Source organism: Pteropus vampyrus, unplaced genomic scaffold, assembly GCF_000151845.1.
Source record: "Pteropus vampyrus isolate Shadow unplaced genomic scaffold, Pvam_2.0 Scaffold8, whole genome shotgun sequence".
Classification (NCBI taxonomy): domain Eukaryota; kingdom Metazoa; phylum Chordata; class Mammalia; order Chiroptera; family Pteropodidae; genus Pteropus; species Pteropus vampyrus.
This window is the reverse complement of record NW_011888789.1, coordinates 15797510-15803222: the sequence shown is the minus strand read 5'-3', so window position 1 is coordinate 15803222 and position 5713 is coordinate 15797510. Positions and strand designations below refer to the sequence as shown.

General features: G+C 36.8%; 1 long non-coding RNA gene across 1 annotated transcript in view; it reads right to left on the bottom strand.

Annotated features, from left to right (window-relative positions):
- The window catches only part of LOC111747146, a 4787-nt gene extending 355 nt beyond the window's left edge, over positions 1-4432 (bottom strand). The window contains exons 1-2 of the long non-coding RNA XR_002783411.1: positions 4302-4432; positions 3728-3733 (exon numbers count right to left, since the gene is read on the bottom strand). This is a non-coding gene — a long non-coding RNA (uncharacterized LOC111747146). The remainder of the gene's footprint in view (positions 1-3727; positions 3734-4301) is intronic.
- Positions 4433-5713: the final 1281 nt, after the last annotated feature.

The window sequence follows — 5713 nt, the reverse complement described above, 5'->3', positions numbered from 1 at the left end:
CCATTCTGAGTGCATGACGAAAGCTCGCAAGTCCAGCTCCACCCCTTTGTCCAGTGTGTCCATGCTGTATACACCCTCACCCCGTTAGTCACCTAGTAGCCATCTGGGCATTCAGGTAGACTGTAGGGTATCACTGTGCTTATGTTCAAGTCACCCTTATTTTACTTGATAATGGCCCCAGAGCACGAGAGTAGTCATGCTGGTAATTCGTATATGCCAAAGAGAAGCAGAAAGTGCTCATTTAAGTGAAAAGGTGTATGTACAGGAAAAAACATAGCATGTAGAGGGTTCCGTACTATCCGCAGTTTCGGGCATCCACTGGGGGTCCTGGAACATCTCCCCACCAGACAAGGGAGGACCACTGTGCGATGTTCTCTGTCCATGTGTCTACTAATGTTTCTCCTCAGTCATGATCACCTTGCCTCTATAATGCCACAAATTCCCCAAAGAGCTGGGAAACCTCTTCCCTGGAACATCGACATAGCTAGAGATAACCACAGTCCTGATGGGTTCTTCCATCTTCCACGACTTCAGATCAGGTCTGCACTTATGGTATGTTTTTTATCTCCTACCTTAAAATATTACAAAATACTATGATTATTTTGCTTTTAAACCTTTCCTCCACCCCCAGAAAGTCTAAGTGCGAAACGTATGAAAGTTGTCACTACAACTAAATATATCCAGAGGGAATCATAAATTTAAACCAACCAATAACCTAACACTCCAATTTGCTTTTCCTCCTAGGGTCGGGGGTTCTACAAAGGGTCCCTTCCAAACAGCACGGCGCTCATGCTTTCATGCACTGGCAACAGACAATCCTGGAGGCTGCAACAAGGCCTTATCGACATGTCATGCACGCATGGCCGGGGATGGCAGCGTTTCCTTAAACTTCGACACACCTTCGAGGAAGGTATAAAGAATGATTACCAATTGTGATGAAGGCGGAGATTCTAGGGGAAAGTGTATACTATATGATACCTGGAGAGACAAATGTATTACCTGAAGCAACCTGGGGAAAATGTAATACTCTATTTCTGTTGTGCAAAAAGTTTCAACTCATCAAGAAGTAATCTTAGGAATGAGAGATGAGAAGAGCCAAAGAGATAAGCCAGACTTCCTCCTCCCCGATACTACAGTTCTCTCCTCTCGATGTTTAATATAAACCTGAAATTGTCTTTGGATCGGGCTTTATGAAACTCTGGCAATGTTAACACAGCAGGCAAATATCACTTTCTGCACGAGACCAAAAATGACATTCCTCATAGCAAGGACTGTTCCCATTACCAGCAGAGGGATTCCCAGCTGGAGAGATGTCACAACCAGGACACTCTCCCGTGTCCTTGGGGGCACCCACGCAATGGCTCAGGCTAGGCCCTTGGAAATAAAGGAGTTTTGTTCTCATTACCCCTTAGTATGGATATACTCTCCACAAATGTTCTTCAGACTCACATTTATGCTGAAAACATTTTTCAAAACTGTAAATCTAGGAGTGGAATGAAGACATTACTGGTTTTATAGGGTTGCCGGGTTAAAAAAAAAATGGCATTTTTACTCAGCTTCAATCTATCCTAATTGATACATTTGGAATTTATAAAAATAAAATACAAGTTTGTAAAAGTATTCGCTACTAAACTATGTTAAATACCGTGATTCTTTCAGGCTTTTAATGCAGTGTTTAAAATAGTTACAAAATGTCTATTTACTACAAGCTTGCCTCCTAAAATTATACATCGGAGCCAGAACTCAGAAGAAAGGAACAAGAAAAGGCAACTATCTCAAAGTGAGTAGACTTTTGCTGGAATAAATGCTCTTATTCACAACCTGTGTTGACACCTCCCTGCAGTGATGATTCACTATGCCTCTTCCCAACATCAAGCCTGGAATGCCATGGACCTCTTATTGTCATCACTGATTTGCAACTCCAGAGCAGAACCACAGTCCACCAAGTACAGAATTTGGTTCTGCTATCAGAACCAAGGTAGACTGGTAGCCTTGAAAGACATGGTCCTCTCCCCTAATAACCTCCCCTCAGAACATGAATTTTCCCCCATACTTCATATATTATGCAAGAGTGTGGGTTAGTTACATTTGGGATAATGGATAACTAAAACTGTATTATCTCCTTGGTAAAGAGAGCACATCTTCTAGTCATATTAACTTATTTCAACTTCCAAGAGGTAATCTCTTGGTCTCAGCTCCCTGGATGAGGTCAAGGGCCCACATTCATCTAACCACATTCTTGATGATGTTCTAGAGTTCTTATCTTCATCTTTCATCTTCTAAAGTTTCTTCATCTTTTTACATGTTCTTCACAACAGCTTTCACCTGGCAGTCCAGATTCCAGCATTTTAATTCCTTTCGGAGTCATTTTCAATTATTTTTCTAGTATAGATCTGGTCGACTGTCACGATACTATATTTATGTGAAACATTTCATTTAAAAAAGGGTGTTCCGTGCCCTCCTAAAGCTCACAGAACCAAGACTGGCACACTGGAGAAGAGAGATAGGATAGTCTTATTATTGTTCTTCCCATAGCTCTAAAGCCCAAATTATTGGCCTTTTGCAGTCAGACCAAAACATGTCAGTGCTGTAGGGAAATTAAAAGTATCCAATCTATTGCCCTCACTTTGCAACTAAGGGAATAGAGGCCCAGAGAAATTCAATAGCTTGTCCCAGGTCCTATAAAGAAAACCCTATCTCTTTTACTTCTTCCTATTCTGGTTAGCTCCTTCACTCAAGTCACTTATTAACATTTTCTCCTCAAAAGACATAATTTCTATTCTTCTTTAGTACTTAAAGTGTGAAATAAGATCTAAGTGTTACTTCACACAATAATGAAAGAAATGTGTCAGTACCATGATTCCTTTTGAACAAATCATGACTTAAATATGGACAAATAAAGACACTGAATCCAACATGACTATAAAATGATAATAAGAAAAAGGTATTTGCAACTCAAAAGCTAGTGTCACTTCCTTAAATGAGGAGCATTTTCGAAAATCTAAGGTCATTTGCTGCTTTCTGAGAAAGAATGTGAAAATCATAGGCCATAAATCACTATAACTTACACCAAGGGAATGGAATGTAAGGTTATACCATCCAAATATTTTCATTATAAAAATATTAAATATTGGTAAGAATTCAAAAATTTGATAAGGCATATGAAAAAAGTATTAAACTATGAATGAGCACGGAATTTCCTTCAACTAAATATTTTAAAAGGAAACATAATTAGAGTACAGATTATAACTCCTCTGAAAATAAGAATAGTAAAATTGAATGAAACTGTAAAAATTCAAATGTTAGGAGAAGCTGGAAATGCATTAAGTAAAAACACCAACAGCATACACTGTATCCTTTTCCCAGAGGGAAAGAAAAAATTGGCCTTGAAATGTAAAAATATATTTATCTTTACAATTAAATACAGTTTTGACAAATATTTTTTTCTATTTTTCTTTCAAAAATGCAAAAAAGGAGGTAAAATCACACATAGTGGGGAGGGCTCAACAAAAAGCTGAAGGAGTTCATCACCACCAAACTAGTATTACAAGAAATATTAAAGGGACTTCTTTAAGAAGAGGAAAAACTAAAAATATGAATAATAAAATGGGAATAACTAGATATCTATCGATAATTACTTTAAATGTAAATAGATTAAATGTTCCAGTCGAGAGACACAGGGTAGCTGAATGGATAAGGAAAGAAAACTCTTCCATATGCGGCCTACAGGAGACTCACTACAAATCTAAAAACACACACAGACTGAAGTAAAGAGATGGAAAATGATATTTCATGGAAACAGAAATGAGAAAAAAAAGCTGGGGTAGCAATACTTACATCAGACAAAATAGACTTTAAAACAGCTATAACAAGAGACAAAGAAGGACCCAATAATCCCACTTCCAGTGTTTATCTGAAAAACTCCAAAATACTACTTCTAAGAGACATGTGCAGCTATATGCTCATGACAGCATTATCTACAATAGCCAAGTTTTGGAGGCTACCTGGATGAGTGGATAAAGAAGAGGTGGTACATACATACATATATAAACATAATATTATTCAGCCATTAAAAAGAATGAAATCTCTTGCCATCTGCAACAACGTGAATGGACCTAGAGGGTATTGTGCTGAGTGGAGTAAGTCAGACAGAGAAAGACAAATGTCATGATTCCACCTAGATGTGGAATCTAGAGAACAGGATAAATGAACTAAAAAAAACATGTTCTCATAGAGAACATGTTGATGGTTGTCATATTGGCAGCAGGGGGTGGGCAGTAAAGGAATGGGTGAAGGGGGACAGGGATTAAGAGGTACTAATTGGTAGTTACAAAACAGTCATGGGGATGTAGAGTACAGCATAGGAAATATAGTCAATAATATTGTAATAACTATGTATGGTGTCAGATAGATACTAGACTTCTCAGGGCGATCACTTTATTAAGTTATACAAATGTCTAATCACTAAGTTATATACCTGAAATTAATAAAATAATGAATATCAATAGTAATATTGTGCATCATACTAATATGATATTGTATTTGAACTAAAAATCTAAAAATTATTAAACAAATAAAGTATGTACAGTGAGTAGTGACTGTCCTTTCCCCCATTCCTTCATTGTCACCCTCATCCTGGCAGCCGCCTCAGGGACACAGTTTGCAGACAGATGCTCCTCACTCAGCTTGTTTCTCCACTCGCAGAGCCTCAGCTCACACACATACACATATACACACATACATACACGCTTATATACACACACATACACAACATACACACATATACAATTTTACAAAAATAGACAAACAGTCCACATATGAGTCAATTTGCTTTAAATATATCAGAATTTAAAAACTAAAAAAAAGAACAAGTTGAATTTTTTAAAGTAATACAAAAAAAGAACTCCTAACTCATTGATCAATTACTTCATGAGTGAACTCAAACCCAAAGATTCTTAGCTATAGACTTCTGAACTGCTAATCTATTTTAAGTAAGAAAATGATATAAATCACATAGGGTTAAGAATATATACTTGCTAAACCTCTTGAAATACTCTGAAAAATAATTTATGCATTTCCAGTAATAATGGTTTGGATTCCTCCTCAAAATGCTTTAAAAAAAAAAAAAACTTATTGTAGATGACTACTTATTGACTCTGAAACAAATTCTGCACGAAGAAATAGAAATAGCATTAATATCAGAACACTCACAGCACATACACGACATCAATCATATTGATAATATTCTGAAAAGCATTACAAGTTTTCTGATATAGCAGGCTTCTTAGAGTCCAGATACGTGTATTCTATTCAAAAGTATTTTAATAATTTGCTATGTGGCTTTAAGAAAATAATTTAACCATGTGAAATTTACCTCCATTTCCTCAATAGTAGTTTGAGCAAACAACTTGCCAATTCGAGCACTAGCCCAATCTAGTAGCTATGGAACCACAGAAGGAGGGGGGAAAAAGCCTATGTTTCTGGGAACAAACAATTTTCTCTTTGATTTTATGTATCCTTGCTTAATAAATTTTATTATAAGATGAAAGGCACTACCATAAACACCACAAGCATATGATTACTCTTCGATTTATCAAACCATATAAAAACTGTAAGCCTTTTTTTTTTTTTTTGCAAACCCATTTCTAATGTAGAATATCTACAGGTCCCTCGGGAGACTGATAACAGAGCTTCTCATTCCAGCGTGAAGGTT